This window comes from Myotis daubentonii, chromosome 9 (assembly GCF_963259705.1).
Source record: "Myotis daubentonii chromosome 9, mMyoDau2.1, whole genome shotgun sequence".
NCBI lineage: Eukaryota > Metazoa > Chordata > Mammalia > Chiroptera > Vespertilionidae > Myotis > Myotis daubentonii.
The window spans coordinates 73,130,120-73,149,333 of NC_081848.1; the positions used below are offsets into that span (position 1 = coordinate 73,130,120).

The 19,214-nt window shown below is 38.3% G+C and overlaps 1 protein-coding gene across 2 annotated transcripts in view; it reads left to right on the forward strand.

Annotated features, from left to right (window-relative positions):
• Positions 1-19,214, forward strand: part of LRRC4C (leucine rich repeat containing 4C) — a 994,437-nt gene that overhangs the window by 190,885 nt on the left and 784,338 nt on the right. For both annotated transcript variants that reach the window (XM_059709619.1, XM_059709620.1), the window contains exon 2: positions 16,049-16,237. The gene's annotated coding sequence lies outside the window, so the exon portion shown is untranslated. The remainder of the gene's footprint in view (positions 1-16,048; positions 16,238-19,214) is intronic.

Consider the following 19,214-nt stretch of genomic DNA (forward strand, 5'->3'; position numbering starts at 1 on the left):
AAGAGAAAGGATTAATTCTCTCAAGACTTACTGGTAGGTCAAGTTAGCTGAGGACTAAGAAATGATCATTAGGCATTTTGAAATGGAGGTCAGTGGTGATTTGTGTGTAATCAGAGGCAAAGGCCAGTCAGGGGTGAGTGCAGATGAGCTCTTAGGATAGACAATTCTTTCCAGGAGTTTTCCATCAGAAAAAAAATATGCTATGAATATTGATGAGGAAGGTGATCCAAGAGATATTTTGTTTCCGTATTTGTTTAAGATATCGATATAAAAAGAGGGGTCATTTTTTAAAATAGAAGATAAGTCCAAATACTTGATGAAAACCCAGTTCTCACCACTGTTATTTCTGTTACAACCTCCTTTCCCTTTGCCTTTGGGTAAGTTCTCAGTGCAGTATATGTAGCTTGAATAAACTGTATCCTAGCTTCACAGCTCCAGGAGTCTGATATCTTTTGACTTTGAGTTGGGCAACAAAAATCCAAAGAGCTTTCTGCCAAACAGAAAAAATATGTCTCATGCATTGTGATGTGATCTCTCTCAGTTTCAAAGCGGGCCAGCTAGGAACTTCAAGTTGATTAAATTGGAATCCAATAGACTCATAATTCTGCACAGCAGCTTTCTGCACAATGGAGTTAAATTTACTACAACTCAGCCAAGGGTAGCACATGCCATATAATTTTGTCGCCCGTACCTCTTTAGATTTTGATTTACTAGGATGTGGTTTGCTGTTGACTGAAATGCAAACAAATGTTCCCTTCTAAAAAGTGAGCATAATTATGGCACTTTCCCCTCCTTCTCACACATGCACCCTCTCTTTTTCAAACTTTAGTACCACTTCTGAGACAATTAAGATAATTTGGCCATTTAAGTACTAACAGCCACAGCGGTGTTGGAACCACTTACTTTTTTAGTACTAAAATGCAGTATAAAAGAACATTATTGCTTATTGGAATTTTAATGTCTTTTTATTGGGTTTGAACTATAAAGAGCATTGCGTTGACTTTGTGCTTGTTCTTAAGTAGATGTTGAAAAGCAGGAAGAAAGAAAAAAAAAGGTTTTTGAAATTCACTTCAAATCACTAATTTTGAAGCCACCTTGGAGTCTCTTTTGAAAACATAGTTTTGACTTGGATTGAGAGGCTTATGGACAGCCAGGTAGAGAGTTTTGGGGAAAGAAGGAGATATTGAAATGAAGAAAAAGTAGACTCTAGTCCTTAAAAACTAAGAGCTTTCTTTCAAAAGATGAAAAACTGATTGTACTTATTTTGTGATTGTCATGAAACCATTAATAACTCAGATTCACATCATGTAGCCCTTTAATACTGTAGTCAGCCCTCCTGGAAGCCAAGAGTGCCCTGTGCTTCAATTGTAATGAGGCTGTGATGAGAGGGCGAGGAGGCTCAGCCTCCCTTCATACTGCAGTGTGGGCAAATGTCCAAGTTTAGAATTTGAGGGGGTGAGATTTATGGGGTAATGAACCCTCTGAAAAGTTGCTGCTGAGCATTTAATGTTATCACTTTATTAGAATGAGACATGAAAGGGTGTGATAGAATGATGGCAGGCTAGAGGTCTCCATACTAGGGTTGCATCATTGATGTGTCACTTATTAAGTGGATAAACTCTCTGAGCCTCAGTTTTCTTCTCAGGAAAATGGCGATAAGGACAGAAACAAGAACAACAAACACATGTAAGACTAGAGTTGAGCACTGTTGTATTTATTGCCTAACGTCATTCTTAACAACTTTGATAAAACATTATTAATTTTATCCCCACTTTGTAGAATAGAAATCTGAAGGATAGCCTGTGTAAAGTCTCAGAACTAGAAGGAGGAAGAAAGAGGTTTTAAGTTAGGCAGTATGATTCTTTTAACCACACTGAATCAACTGGGGGTAGAGGGAGCTGTGAGAAATCAATGAGACTATGTAGGCAAACTTCTTGCCCTGTTTTAGTGCTTAATAAATGCTAAGTATCATTGGCGATGAAGTTCAGAGATCCCATTATCCTTCCTTTCCAATCAAAATTTAGCAGACGGCTAGAACTGTTACTACTTAGGAAGCAAAATGGAGAAATTTAAGGCCATTATCTAAGAATTTTAGCTAAAAAAAACCAAATCCAAACCTGAAAGAAAAGTTTTGTCATTCAAACAGTTTCCGACCATTTCCTCTGCTGCTTCCTTATCCATGATAAAATTGCTAATTTCATTAATTATCATGTGCTTTTGGGTTCATAACTGCATTCAAAATCTTCACTGGCATTTTGGCATCAGAAGCTGTGGCTTCAATCTCCTCTTTGCTTCACTTCCTTTGTCTTCATCAGAAAGAGCTGCTACTTGCTAAATTTTTAGAAAGATGTTTCCCACAACCAATAAAATGGGATTCTATTTCTGTTACTCCCAGCACGCAGGATATTGCATGCTTGTCTATTTATTTATACCTGTGTCTACAAATGTTTAGTTAAGTAAGGACATCGCCTGTTTGGCACTGTAAGTCCTCTTTTCCTTTTTTTTTTTTTTTTTTTTTTGCTTTCTTTTAAAAAATAATACAGGAGAAAGAAGGGTTTCTTGAAAATAGCATACTGACATCAAACACAGGCCACTGAACTCTTAAAATCACCCGATTTTTTCCTATTAGTGGAACTATCCATTGTCTTCCCATACCCTGACTATAAACTGAGTGCTTCTAATTAAATAGGGTCCCCTTTAGCTTGGCAAGTAGACACATTAATAGGAGCCATTGTTTAATAGAGAACAATCTGGAGCTGTACTAGGAAATGTGATGTTGAACCTTGGATTTTGTTATGCCGTTTCGTTGTCAATCATGTAAAATTCCTGTGTCTTGATATCCTCCATTATAACATAGACGCATAACGCGTACCTCATAGGGTTGTTATGTGGCGGAAACATTAGATATGTAAATCATTAAAATTCAAGCCTAAATGTCAGCAGTCCAGCACTGATAAAGCAGCTCTCCAAATTCTTTCAGAAATCCTGTCTCTTTCTGGCTCACTGCTCCATCATCTCGAGGCTGTTTTTCCAATCCTTCTGACCTAAGATGGTTGCAAGAACTCCAGCCATCACACCCACCACCAGTCAGCATTATGTACAAAGGTTAAGAAAGACAGGTTCCCGCTGACGTTCAAGGCAATTTCATAGATGGTACATGCATCTGATAACTTAGTCATATAGCTACACATAGCAAGGAGTGAGGTGCGGTGGGGGGTGGGGGATGAGGGGGGTAGCATTTACTTGGGCAGCAAAGGCCCTTGCTAAAAATTAGACTTCTTAGAATTGAAGAAGAAAAATATTGATAGTGAGACTGTCTGCTGCAAATGGCGGTAACGCCTATGATTTTATCCTTTAACTTGAACTAAAAAAAGGTGAAAATCTGTACTGAAATGTGTTTCTATTCCAATAGAAATGTGTTTCTATTCCAATGCTTAAACCTTTACTGAAATGTGTTTCTATCCAATGCTTTCTCTTTTACCTTAAACAAGATAATGGATGTGGAAACCCTTAAAAGGAATAAAATGACTAAATAATTATAAAGAGGGATGTTTTTATTTCCGTCTTTTATAGTGAGTGGCTTTGTAAGTGCCTGTGTATCAGGATATTAAAGAATCACTGAATCTCGAGCTAAAGGATAATTAAAGATAAGAGGGTCAGGGATGTTTAGGAAACACAGCTAAGCAGAACATCAAAGGGAGTTAGCATAAACTTTGATCATTGAAAGTGGGCACTTTTTGACACCAGCATAGAGTCATAGTTTTGGGCAGAATATGCTTTTATTTTCTGAAGACATAAATGGCTATATTTTGTTCTTTCACAACACTGGTCATTAAACTCATTCAATATTGTAAATATGAAAAACTAAGATATTTAGCTGTGTATGTAATGAAAAATAGCATTAAGTAACTTCAACACATTGATATTTTATAAATATATATTTGAAGATTTGCAGAATAGCATGGGATATGCCAGGTATAGTTTGTTCCCATACTTGAAATTGGCATGCTAAATAACAGCAGTGTGTCCCAATACTTCATCTATAAAATAGGACTAATAGCAAAGTGCTGCCTTCCAAGGTGATTTTATGGTCAAGAAGAAAGTAATAGAAATTAGATACATAAATACACAGATACATAGATAAATAGATAAATATAGATGACAGATATATGATAGATATATGATAAATTGATAGATATAGCATTAGCACCTTGTACATGATTAAAAGATTACTTATATGATGCTTAATAACTGGTAATTCCTATTATTTTACTTTTCACTCTATGTTGACTCATGAGTATTCAGGATATCTGTGTTCTTAACAGATGATATATCTCACCTTTCAGATTTTTCTTCATTTCATAGGTGCTTTATATCTCTTGCAATCCTTGGACTTTCCTCTACAGACTGCTAGGCTGACCCAGTGCACACCTGTATAATATACTGGGGTGATTCTCTCATGAACATTTTCAAAGGAAAGAGAAAAAATATGTTAGAAAGTACATGAAAAATTTAGACTTGGCCTAAAATAGTGGTTGTACCTTGGAGATAATAATTTAATATCTAAGGTTATAGGTATGGTTAAAGAAAAAATCAAAACTGGAAAATCAAGGTGGTGTCTTTATTTTTATTCTAGTACTATACCAACCTAAAAGTGCCATAATCTTAAATGGATGGCTTGGAAAATGCAAAGTACTACATTTTAGGGGGTTAAATCAGCATGGCTACTCCTGAGAATGATTCGGAAACTGTGCCATTAATGTAGCAAAACTAAAACAGAGGTTCGCTGGGGTACTCATTTGGAATACTTGGGGAATTCCTACTTGAAGTGAAGAGTCTCACTCTCTCTGTCACTGACTGTGGCCACACAGAGCACAACTGAGAACCAGGGACCATTGCTTCCTGAGTAAAAGTCCTCTCTACAGACTAGGAGGAAGGAAGGAAGGAGAGAAACAAAGTTGGGATCAAACCTATCTGAGTCCTTCCCAAAGAAAACTGATGACTTTCTAAAAAGTCTAATTAACCATCATCACCATTTTCATGATCACCCTCTGGAGTGATAAACTAGGTGTTGGCTCCAGAGCTCCTTAACTTTTCTGTCCTGTCTTCATTGGTAATCCTACCATCATTTCTGGTCTTTAAATTCCTGAGGACACCCCACTGCTTTGTTGGTAGTCTTTGAATACAGGATGGGGGGGGGAGTAGATTTACAGCTGTAAGTATGTGAAAGACATGAGTTTATTCTTGTATTTATTATTTTATTACTTTCCATATGAAGACTGTAAACCTACTTTTGCCCCACCCTGTATCATACCTCTCTTGCGTTCTTACTGTTCTCTCATAGGCATCTACTGTAGACCTGTCCACATCCTTAAACTCAATCAGCATTTTCTACACTCAGCGTGTTATGTGGTCACATTTAACAACAACCCTTGTTGGAAAGTGTTACCTGCTTCTACAATCAATCAATCATTATGGGGAACATGTCTTGGATGATTTGGACACTGGAATAAGATGAGTCCTTGAGAAGTTTTTATTCCTCCTAGGTAGCTGCACAAATCTCCTAAAAAATAGGAATTTAAAGAATGCTTTACTTTGGGAAAAATTAATTCTCCCATACACTTTCTCATTTTAAAGAGATATTCAACATTTTAAGATGCTTGGGAGAACCACTAACCCCACTTAGCAGCTTAAAAAGTAAGTTACACAAATGGTAATTTACCATCGCTTGGAAAGCGAAGTCATCATACAACCTGGGCAAAGACCAGGTCTCATGACTTCTAGACCATGGCTCTCCACAACAACACAGTGGCTCCTTTAAGCTTCCCTGCCAATGGTTGTAGAACAATGCATATATATTTTTCAGACTATTTCCAATCTAAAGAGAATAAAGTTCCATGTATGGAACTGGTATCTCAAAGACTTAAATATTTTTTGGTGTGTTTTCCCCTCCCAGTTTAATGAAAGTGTTCTCCTGGGGCAACCATACCATGCACGTCCTGAAAATTTCTTACTCTCTCCCCCATTAAAGCAAAATGCCATTCATCCCAGTTACTCACTAGGAGATTCTCCCCATGCGGAGTCCTCCATGACCTCTGCTAGTCTCAGTTAGGAATCCATTTATGCCAAACAGTGGCTTCAAGAAACTTATTTTGGCTTCTAATGCTAGTTTTCCCCAAAAGTGAAAAGAAAGCCTTGCTTAGTGCAGATTTTCATATATATACATAAATCAGAGTGCTTTTAAAAACAGTATTCCATTACACAATTAGAATAATAGCCTCTTTCTCTTTATTACTCTTCTTTAATATTTACAGAAAAGAAAGCATTCCCTCGGTAATCAGTTGTTGTCTTTCTTATGCTGTATGTTTCTGATTGATTTTTCTTCCATTTTGGTATACTCATGCATTTTATCATTGCGATAAGGACTGTCTGCTTTTCTCTGATTTCTTTCTATTTTCCCCAAAGCATGGCATCAAGAATTAGATGCAGTAATGCTGGGGGATAGCTGCCATTACCTGACGTCCTTCAGACATCTGAAGCCGAATAACCTGCACACCTCATGATACACAAAAACCCACGCTTTCCATTTTTCTCTTTTGATTGTGCAGAGACAAAAGACTGAGTTCAAGGACTTTCTATTGTAGCTGGAGTGAATGTTTATAGTCTAAGCCTTGACACTTGCTTTTTAAAAATAAATATCTTCCCTTTATTAACATAAAGGAGTATTAAATACAAAACACAAAAAACTTACGATGTTAGAGCTCATGTCATCATGAAAAGAAGAAAAAATAAATTATATAAGCTAATTGTAATTTAAAGGATGAGAACAATTAAAATGGAGTCAATAGAATGGAATATAGGATATGTACATGCAGTGTTATGTAGGATGTCCAAGTAAGATGGTGAGATTTGAGGTAGGTGAGACAGGAAGCCTTATTTCTACTTGGGAGGAAAGATTCCAGGTCTAGGGGATAACCAGTTCAAAGGCCCTGAGTTGAAAGCACTGAAAACAAAGCCATTGTGGTTGAAATGGAGTATGAGAGACTAGGAGAGAGATGGGATGTATAGGTGAGTCATCTTAGACTATTAACAATATTGTACAAGTGCTCTAAGTAAAATAGGGAAACCCTGAAGTCTTGATGGACAGGAAAACCTTTTGTAGAATGGCCCACAAGGTTGAGGGGAAATAACCTCACTAAGCCTAGTCTTCTATAATAATAAAAGCATAATATGCTAATTAGATTGGATGTCCTTCCAGGACAAAGCTGGGGCTGCAGCTGTGGCAGTGAGGGAGGGATGTAGGCAGCTGCCCCAGGTTGTGAGGGAGGGACCCAGGCATCCATAGCTGTGAAGGCCTACTCTTGCACGAATTTTGTGCATTGGGACTTTAGTATCTATATAATGGGGAAGATGCATTTTGAGAAATAGAATTTTATCTCTGTAAATGACATTACAGGCTGAGATCATGCAATTCTAGTCTTCTGTTGAATAGCTAAGGAAATGACTTAGAGAAAAGATATGAGTTTTGCAAGATCATACAGTTAAGTGCTATCATTTGTTTGTTTTTATGCTCAAGAGTGGATCTTTATATTATACATAGTCATGGGGAGAAATTAAGTTCTGGGTATTGATTTTATTTGTTATGGCTGAACTGTCATGGCATGATATTTCTGTTTCATATCTGTATTTTAACGTATGTCCGAAAGAGAAGTTAAAATAGCAATTTTATTAGCTTTTGTTCCCTTAAGCAAAGGAGGCACTATACCTGGTAGCTAAAGTTTGGGTTGCTATTGCAGCTCAATTTTTAAATCTTGATGTATAACCTATTAGTTGTATCGAAGGCAGGTAGCCTGACCTCTCCAAGGGTGAGTCTCCTGATCTGTAAAAATAGAGGTATTAATAGTAACACTCCTCTGAACTTGGAATGAATTAGTGCTCAATAATCTTACCTAAGTTTTTGATATATCATTTTAATTATTATTGGATACAGGTCAATTAAATAAACATTTGTTGGCATCTATGTGTTTCAGGCACTTAGACACAGACATGTATAGATAGATGTCTCTGTTCTCAGTAGAGCCTAACCAGAAAAAGAGATGTCAAAACCCTAGAACCGTACTGTGCTAGCTGAAGTATATACAAAAGCTACAGGAAATTCATAGGCAGTGTGAAGAGAGAGGAGGAACATAATATGCATGTTAATGCATCTAATACACTGTTTAAAGTAAAGTAGAAATTAGACAAATTAGAGAGGTAGAAAAGTAGTGGTTTGTAATTTCTTAGTGGGAAGTGCTCTTTTGTTAAGAGAAAGAGTGACAGATGAGCTAAGCCTTAAGCCATGAAAGGCATTCATATACATGGAATTAAGGAGGGATATTCAAGGTGAGGAAGTGTATTGGCTTAGAGGAAAGAAAATAAAAGTCATAAAAAACAGTATTTTAATTAATAGAAATACACATTTCCATGTCTCACCCCCAAATATGCTGACTCAGTTGGTCTGGATTTGGACTGATACCATTATAATTAGCTAATTATTAATAATACTAGGGGCCCGGTGCACGAAATTCGTGCACTGGGTGTGTGTGTGTGGGGGGGGAGTGTCCCTCAGCCTAGCCTGCCCCCTCTCACATACTGGGAAGCCCTCAGGTGTTGACCCCCATCACCCTCGAGTCGCAGGATTGGCCCCTTGCCCAGGCCTGATGCCTCTGGCCTAGGCGTCCGGCCCGGGCAATGGGGGCCTGCAGTGGCAGAGGTGGGTGCCGCGATCGCGCGGGCTCCGCCCCTGCCCCAGCAGGAAGCCTCTGGCTGAGGTGTCTGGCCCGGGCAGCGGGGACCCACAGCTGCAGCGGCCCCGCGATCGTGGGCTTCGCTTTAGGCCCAGGCAAGGGACCCCTAGCTCCTGGGACTGCCAGCTTCGACCGTGCCCAGCTCCCATCGCTGGCTACACCCCTACTTCCTGCTATCACTGGCCAGGGCAGAAAAGGCACCTGATTCTCAGATCATGGCTGGGGGGCAGGGCAAAGGCGGCCCCAGGGCTGCCTTTGCCCTGCCCCCCAGCTCTTAGCGCCCCCCTGGGTTTCCGATCACTGTCAGTGGCAGGGGGCTTCTTCCTGCTTTCCCTTTCCCCTCCCTGCATTGTGCCTACATATGCAAATTAACCGCCATCTTGTTGGCAGTTAACTGCCAATCTTAGTTGGCAGTTAATTTGCATATAGCCCTGATTAGCCAATGAAAAGGGTATCGTCATATAGATGAAAGGAGAAAAGGAAGGCCAGACTTTATAGGTATGTCATTTGAGCAGCTTCACCAGGAAGCTGCAATTTTACACTCCCCAGGGAACCACCAGCCCATTCTCTGCAAAACACCTGGGAAAGGACTCCAACCAAGGGGAGCTAGACACATGCCCAGTAAAGTTGGGGTGACATAGGGAAGTTACTTGCCTGTGTGTCAAATCTGAGGACAGAGATTGTTGTCCAGAATGTGTAGAGCCACCGCAAGCCCGTGAAAATTTGGGGCTATATAATCCCCTAAACAAAGAAGATTGCTCTCTTGTGGCTCTTGGCTGTCTTGTATTTGTCCGTGTGGCCCACAGGCATGTGGACTCCACAGGCAATGGTCTGACGGACTGCAGTGGAAAACACAAACTAAACCAGCCTGATGCTGGATTGGGCTGTCTGAGCGTGTCCAGAAAATTTCTTTTTTCAAGATATTGTTAGAAGTCCACTCCCACAAGCAGCAGGTGGGGGCATGAACCTCTCACCACTGGTAACAGGACCAAATAACGTACTTTTTTAACAAAGGATCATAATGACTGATACTGGTGATCCATGAAATACCATTTATGAAAACCTAAACTATAATCTAGAGTCCTTGAAGGAATTTTCTTTGAAAATCAAATTGTGAAGGTAGGTTGAGTTTGATTTGTGAGAGGCTTTCCAGCAGCTTTAACCAAAAGCTAATACTTAGGTAATTAACATTTTAAAAAGAGACATTGAAGTGATAATTAGTAGAGAAAAACATATTGAAAGCTCTGTTGACATTTTGCTAGAATGTAGAAATTTGAAAAAAAAAATCACAGTGAGTCAGAGCTAACACCTTTCCTTCACACCAGCAGCATTCCTCAAAATGGTAATTTTCCTCTGACATGTTGAAGGTGCTTTTGTTTTTTGCAAGAAGATATTCTATCTCTCTGAACCTTATATGTCATGTAGTAGTTGCTACGGTAACTAGTTTAAGGACTGCCATCCAGTTACCAAGTAAATAGTCTAGTAAGGCAGATATTATAGCTGACATGTAAATGAAGGCTGCCCTATCTCTATAGGCTTTTCTATTCTGAATTCTCTTGCTTTCCATACTTAATAGAGGGCTTTTCCCTTGCAACAATCTCAATTCCTTACCTAGTGGAACATCATTTGAATGCACAATTGACAATCCCTTTACTTACTTTAGTTTTACATAACTGGGAATTGATTCCCCAATACCACTCTGAGCTGACAATAGTAAATAATTAAGATGGTATATAAAAGCCAAATAAAAATTATTTTTGTTAGTCAAGATAAGCAGATGGTAATTCTAAACTTTGTTTCAGTAATCATTAACACATCCTTGTGTTAATGATTCTACTTTTGATTCTACTTCTTACGTTATTTGCCTGCATGATATCTCTTCTAGTAAGAGCAAAAAGATCTTCTGAAGACATTTGTTAAGTAAATGTCTAAAGGAAGAGCAGTTTAGAAATATAATGATTTTTAAAAATTTAGCTTTTATTTCCAAGAGTCATTGTAAACATAGTCACTTGTTTTGACAGTTGTCCAGGAGATTATATTCCCTTCAGGTTAAATGCAGAGTTTTTGATATTCAAACATAAGCTCATTCAATGTAGCCACTTATAATTGGCAGAAGTACTAACTTAACTAAACAGTAGCTTTGGGAAAATAAATATGAACAGGCAGTCAATTCATAAACTTGCTAATTGCTCTTACTTAACTGTGTATCTTATTTGGCATTTGGTCTTTGTGCTGTGCATCTATGTATTTAAACTTTAGCTCTGAGAATTACTCAAAAGTATAATTCACAAGTAAAATGTTTAATGTTTTTCTTATTTAAAGTATAAGTTGTAATGAAATATATCAAAGAACAAGGATATATACTGTCTGTTGGTAACTAAAACAATATTATATGTTCTACACTTATTCAGTCAACTAATGTGTCTGCATTGCAGACGATGGCTTTAAACACAGAACTTTTGAGATATGGTTCCTATCTTAAAAACATGGTTCGCAGCCAGAAATAACAGCCCCTGCCCCCCACTTGAACATTTGACAGTGTCTGGAGACATTTTTGGTTGTCATGTCTGGTGGGGGTTGGGTGCTCCTAATATCTAGTGGTTAGGGGTCAGGTTCACAGCTCAATATCCTGTAATGTGCAGGACAGTCCACACAACAATTACTAATTCAGTATGTCAATATCACTGAGGTTGAAAAACCCTGTCTTAAAATATTTCATAGTCTTAAGGTGGAAGGCAGGCATGCTATTATATCAATGGAATTCAGATTATAGTAAGTACCAAAGATAGGTGTTTATTGTAAAGGTACAAAGGATGCCTACTTCCTCTGGAGAAGCCTGAGAGTTTTGAGGAAATGATGGTGAGCTGAAAAGGGGAAGGAAGGACCAGGAGAAAACATTTCAGAGTGAGGCAATAGCTTGAGCAAAATCATGGAACCATCACACAGATGTGCTTAACTAAGCCGGAGTTCAAAGTGGTTAGTATGGAGCCCTGTGAAGAATAAATCTGGAACAGTCGTCAAAGATTCAATTATTAAGTTTCAGCTTTGCTAGCTTGGACTCTATCCTATTGGCAAGATAAATCCATTGGAAAGATTCATGGGATTAAAGAGCATGAATTCACTATTTAAAAAAGCAAACAAACTGGTGAAAACTCTGGCAGCCAAAGAAAACTAGAATATAACAAAATGGTTAGAGGCAGGGATGTCAATTTGGCTAATAATTATATAGTGCACGTGAAAAATCCTGGAGGGCTTCTCGGTGTCACTAGGTGTGGGGTTTGACAATAGCTGCTGTATAATGGTGGCACTAAGGAGCCTGAATGGATGGAATTTGCCTCTCCACTGAATGTGGGGGTGAGATAGTAAATGGGTATTTCAAAAATTTAGTTACCTGAAACTTTATAGGTAAACTGGGCTGTTCAAGAGGACATTGGAAGAAAAGACAGATTCTCTGAAAATACTTCTACTTAATTGTCAAGTAAAGAAAAATAAGTTAGCTCTTAGATGTTAGAATATGTAGTTAGAGACATGATGGGAAAAAGAGAGGTGGCACCATGAGCTAGGATGAGGAGATGGGGCATTTTTGGAAGTATTTGTAATTAAGATCATACAGAAGGATTCCATTTTTGCTGCAACTCAATTAAATTATGAATTACTTGTAAAATACTTATCTAGAGTAATCAATAACCAAGGAAGGGGATTCTGATTCCAGAGGGAAGAAAAACAAAACAATTTAAAGTGAGATCAATGATTAGAGGCCCTAAATCTCACCAAGTCATCAGAACTAGGAAACAGACCCTTGGTGTTGAGTTTGACATTTCAGACACCTTGGAGGGGAGCCCAGGCCACAGGCTCCATCACAAGGAGGCCAGATATACTACCTGTGTGATGTTTGCCTGTTGTGCCCTTGAAGGTAGGGCTAGGGAAACAAGTTGAAAACGTACATTGGTGTCTGATAAAACTGCTTTCTTATCCAGTACCTCTTACTATATAACTTGAGTAAATTTATTCAATTTACTTAGGCTTTGCTCACTTAGTTTTAAAATATATACTATATTATAACATTCCCAACCTTCTAGGTTCTTTTCTTTTTCTTTTAACATTGCAATGTGTATGGCACAGCACTTGGAAAAAATATGGTAACTGGAAATGAATAGGCAATAGCAGCCTGATATTAAAGGAGAGGAGAGATTTTAAAAGGGGAAAGGAGGTAGCCAAAGGTTCAAGTGACTGATATTGACCATTGAGTTAACTCTTAGCATCTCACCGATGAAGTTTAGCTGAGCAGTTTGGGGAGATTTGTGAGAGCAGAAGACTGGCCACGAGTTTAAGAGGGAAAAGGACAGATAAGAAAATGCTCGCAGCATTGTTGGAAAGAAACAAGGAGGCAAGGAGAAATCACATAATTATTTATAGAAGCAAGAGAGAAAACAGGAGTTTTCAAAATGGGAGATGGCAAATGTGAACTATTTTAAGTAGTTTGGTTGTGGAGAAAAATGGGTCAGTGACTGGAGCTAGCGTGTGTGTGTGTGTGTGTGTGTGTGTGTGTGTTTGTAAAGATTTTAGCATGTTACAGACTGAGAGGTCCAGTAGTAGCAAGTGGGGAGGTGAGAACATAGAAACAAAGATAGAAGTCTGATGGAGCAAGGTCCTAGAAGAGACAGGAGGGGTTGGAATCAAGAACACAGATGGAAGAGTTGGCCTTAAGCAAGAGAGAATCACTTGTTCTGAGATTAGAAGGAAATAGAATGTGAATATTGTCAGTGATAACTGTCTACATGTGTGGGCAGGACATTGAGGGAGTTTATGACTCTTAGCTTCAAATTTGTTTGTGAAAGATCAGAGGCAATGTCCTTCACTGAGAAAGCATGTGTAATTTTGTTATTTTCGCTTTTAGTGCTGGCGTGCTTCTTCCCCATCAAGAATGAGGACTCAGGCATTGACATGTTCCATGAGGGATGTTTCCTCTAATGAAAAAATTTTATTCAGGCCCGACTCTCCTTCTCTAAAGGAGGGCTTAGTATGTGAACAATCTTTGAGACTTCAAATCACCATACTCATTTGATAATTGTGAGAGATACTGACTAAGCCTTTTGGGAAACAAACAGGAACCAAAACTCCACATTTTCATGCCCTCTACAGAAACAGGTTTCCAAGAATAGACTCATACAAGCTGTAGTCACAGTTGAATGCCATGTTTCCATTACTGTGATGACATAAAATCATTAAACCAGTGCCTGTAGTAAAGCAGTCATGTCTGATCATAGAACTGCTCTGAGCCCATTCAAAGGAAATTGCATTTTAAATGACCCACAGAGAGCAATGTCCTCCTGAGGAGCGTGGCATGGACTGAGGTTTGGCTTCCACAGTAATTTATTAAATGTCCTCCTTTGATATGGCTGCAGTACTCAAGCCCTTAGTTCTCAATGGTTGTGTCTAACGGGCTGGAGTGCAGAGTACAGGTTCATTTCTGAACCATCTCTTCAATGTTTGAGTTTTCTGTATTTAAAATAACAGAAAAAATATTAAAGTTTTTAATATCAAGACTCAACCCCATCCCTAAATCTCTCAAGGGTCTTTGTCTAGACTTGTCTTTACATCTCCTATGTCACAGAAGCAAAATTATGATTACCTACTATACGTCAGGCATGTTATCTCAGTTAATCCTCACAAAATCCATGAGTTAGGTATTATGGCCATGGATAAATGAGTACATTGCCATTGCAAGAATGAATTTAACCTTTCCAAGATCAATTGATTTAAATCCATGTCTGATTTTTTTTTTAAAAAAAGAGAGATACTTTGTCTGTAAGGCCAAAATAGACTTTCTATCATCCCACTAAAACTGGCCCTTGGGGCCTCATGTGGTGAGAGATGTAGATATAAGGCCAGTTAATCCCATGGAGATATAGAACCTGCCTCTCACCTCCCAAAAGGAGTGGTACAGGTGATAAAGTAATTGGATACGGTAGAGGCTCTACTTGTGGGGAGAGGAGTGGTCAGATTTATAGGATTGGATTCTATCCAATATCCCCAAGAGAGCTTTATCAATAGAGGAAATGGATGGTTCCCCCTGGACATGGCACATACCTTTTCTATGTCATATTATTCTCTTAATTTAATTAGTTCAATATATTTAAGATTCCCTGTTCTTTTTTATATAATGAGCTTCTTACAAGTAATAAGTGAGTTGAGAAAACTAGGTCAAAACTAGGTCAAAGCATGCACAGTAGGACTGATGAAAGAACATTCTTCTGGAGGCATTCACAATGCTAGAGATCTATGCTCTCCATTTTCCCATTGTACTTTGGAGCAGCAAACAGCAATCTAGCAAATCTAAGCATTGGATTCCAGGAAGATTTTAAGAAACTAATTAGGAAAGCAATAATTCCTTCCCTGGCATGAGTAAGAACTGGTATCCAACAACTATGTGTATGACATAGTCTCAGCTCTAAGTCCTGATCTACGAACTTGACAACCATCCTTGAGAGAACGCAAGCCTCTTTTCTGACAGGATACATGCGCTGGTTCGAAAGCCTTATTCAAATCTTTGACACACTTGCACATGGTTGAATCTGATACCTCAGGATTGATCACTTAAAAGTTTTGCAGTAGCTGACTTCCACATGATCTGCAAGAGGCTAGTTCCTTTTTGGGAGACTGGCATTAGGGGATAAGTTTGATAAACCAAATCTTCTCATATTAGCTTGGTCTTTTTATGTCATCATGGTGCTTAGTACAGCGTATTGCAATACTTAACTGAAGGAAGTAATGCACAGAGGAATGAATGGATGGATGAATGAATGATTGAATGAATGAAGTGAGTGAATGTGTAGGGAAAAAGTAGTCAGTTGGGTTTTCTTTTTCTCACACCACTCTTCCATTAGGTTCCTTCTTGAGAGGTGCAAACAGATCACACTAATTAGAAGGCTTTTTCCCAGCTGAAATCTAACTCTCTATGGTAAATCCCTCTTCTCTTTGATCTGAAACCCAGACTCACTCAGTCTTCAAATAATCCCTACCACATCAACAATGGAGCCACAGACTATAGAGTAAGGGCTCTTTATGCCTCTTAATGAAAACCCTCCAGTATATTTCTTAGTTTCTTTTGAGATATGATAAAAAATCTCTCTATTTGTACTAAAAAAATCCCCTGGACTTAAATCTTAAGTTTTAGTAATACTTAGTGTTTTTAAATGTTTCACAATGTGCAGGTACTGTGACAAACACTTGACCTAGATTATCTCATTTAATCTTCACAGAAACCAATGAAGTGTTTACTGTCATTATCCCTATTTGATGAAGAGGATACTGAGGCTCACAGAGAATTAATACTTTGTCCGAGATCATCTAATGTTAAGTAATCAAGAGTGAATGACCTGAAAGCACACACACCAGCTGGGACCAGCCTGTCATTGAGGGGGAAACTTACAGAGTCAGAGCAATAGCAGGTGAGCAATCTTCTTAATGGTAATTTCCCAGTAAATTGGTGAGCAAGATATAAGACTTGAGAGGAGCCCGAGTCTTGAGCTGTTGGACTAATAAGCAGCATGGTTGGGGTTAAACCAGCCCTTCCTCTAGGATGGCTTAGAGCTGAGGTCCAAACTCTGTGGTGACAGTTCTGTGATGTAGCAGAATTCTAGCTTCCAGCCCTGATCTTCAACCTCAGCACTTAAAACTGAGACATCGCCAGCCCATCCCTAGCTGTGGTCAGAGTCCAGGACCTGAGCTTTGTTTTTATAGAGGTATGATGTTGCAGATTCTTGACCTTTATCTCTGTTCTGTCTCATCAGCATTCTACTAGGGTGTGTGCCTTCACTACTCAGTTGTTGGCTTTTTCCATATCTTCTGGGTTTTAATAGCCAAAAAATCATGTTCTTTGAGGGGTAGGGAAGTAGTAACTGTCTTCTGGGAAGCCAACCTACTGGGTATCCAGATTAGGCAAATTAATCCTTGCCTATCACCTAGCCATTAAGCAGTCAAAACTTTATTTATGTACTGCAAGTTGATGCTGGAATCTTTCCAGTGTTAAATTATTTGCAGTAACAACTTGATATAATTATCAATATGTGCATTCTAAGTAGCATTTATAGTCTGCAGTACCTACTTTTCCTATCATATAATATAGTCTTGTGGTTCCTAGTTGACCATTTGAAATACTTATGTACTATTCATCTGTTTCTAATCCCTATAACTCACCATTTTGGTACTTTATGCTTCATTAGCCATCTAAAGAGGATATGTTGTTGAACATAGAATTGATAAGTTTATTCACTGGGTTGTGTGTTTGGGGGTAGACAATGGGGAGATACTAAGAGGTAGGGTTCCTTAGAAGAAAAACTAAGTCCAAAAGCAGAGTTTGTGGCTTCTGTGCTATGTATGCCTATTTGCAGGAGGTTGTAAACTAGTACTAATGGGATTAGGAACTTGTTTCTGTGTCAGTTGGATTATTTATCTTGAATTCTATTTGTTTATGTCACAATGTCTCATTTCATTTTTTCCAATACTTCTCATTTTATTTTATAAGTTCATAAACTTTATAAATATAAAATGTCTATGAACTAATAGAAACTATTAGTAATTTAATATTATAATGTCTTTATCACCAAATATAAGGTTCATGAGGTTTGATCTCTTTTGTTGATTGCTGTATATACACCATCCATGGATATTAGATAAAGCAAAGTTGTTGCTCAGTGAATATTTATTGTTCAAATAAGTAATGAATGACTTTTTTGCTTTGAAAATTAATTATGAAATCAATTAAATTTTCTTGTAATATTAAGGTTTTGGTTATGTTTATTACATTAGAGGGAAAAATAATGATGATTTTTATACTAAGAATTACTTATGTATGAATATAATAAGATGGGAAAAATTATCATTTGCCCTTATTTTACTATATCCAAAACACTTGGTTTTCAATGAGAAGGATCAATATTTAAAATGTATATATATATATATGTGTGTGTGTGTGTGTGTGTATATATATATATATATATATATATATATATATATATATATATATATATGTATATATATTCCTGTGATTAAAAGTACTTTCAACTCTGTGGAAATGTATATATAAGTGTGTGTATAAATGGCAAGAGTAGTTAATGATTATAAAAATATATTCATAGCCAGTGATCAGGCACTGTTTTGGATATATAATTGCCTCCCCACAATAACCATAACAAATAAAAAAGATAATTTTAAATAGTAGGGACCAAATAAATCTCTGCTTGCACAGCTCTCTTTTATAAGCAGTTCTACTATACTAGTGGCCAGGTGCAGGGATTCGTGCACATTGAAAGGAATCAGGCTCCCTCCTCTCTGGTTCTGGGTGCATCACCTGGCAGCTCCTGCTTTGAGCGTCTTTCCCCTGGTGGTCAGTGTGTGTCATATGTACTGGCCAGTTGGATGGTCACTTAGCCTTTTATATATATAGACTAGTGCACAACATTCGTGCACTGGGAGATGTGGGGGGTCCCTCAGCCTGACCTTCACCCTCTCCAATCTGGGAGTTTCTGTCTGTCTTTGCAATCACATGAGAGAATTGTCTGAGACCCCAACTCAGTTTGGTTTGATGCTCACAGAATAATAGAGGCTTTTTTTTTTCTTTGCTTCATTGGTGGAGATTTCCTGGAAGTTTTAGGATATCTTTCCTTTAATTTTTCCTAGACACTCTTATTTTACTTATGTCTCTCACCTCTGCTTTCCCTCCATCCCCCACCACAACAGTAACTTGCTCCAGGTTCACTTTGTTCTAGTGTCTAGGAGATCCGTCTGCCACCAGAACTATGATTCCCAGCATTCCTGGTGCTCTCTGCACTCTGGGCTTCCACTTCCACTTCCACTGGGAGTGACCTAGGGAGCCATGTCTCCCCAAGCCACTGGCTCTCCCGCTCTGCTCTCCAAGGGCTGCTTGTGGGGAGCGACCGAGGGAGCCACATCCCCCCAAGCCATCAGCACTCCTGCTCTGCTCTCCGCCTGGTGCCTGTGTATACAAATTAACCCACCATCTTTGTTGGGTTAATTTGCATACTCACTCCTGATTGGCTGCTGAGTGTAGTGGAGGGATGGTCAATTTACATGTTTTCTTTTATTATATAAGGATTATTTAAGAAGGCAAAGTCTTATTGACTAGTTGTGTGCATTTGAAAAGGTTACTTCATCTTTCTGGGACTTGTTTTTCCCATTGACAGAAAGAAAATAACAGTACTGACCTTATAATTTTGTTGCGAAGAATTAGTGAGATAGTGCATGTAAAGCTTGTAGAGTCAGTGCCTGATATAATGTAAGCACTCAATAAATATTATCATTACTGTTATTTTAATGTCCTAATGCATAAACCATCACTTTTTCTAGGCAACTTATGCAAGTCAGGAATATCATGATCCCTGATTTTGGCTCCAGTGTTTTGTCATT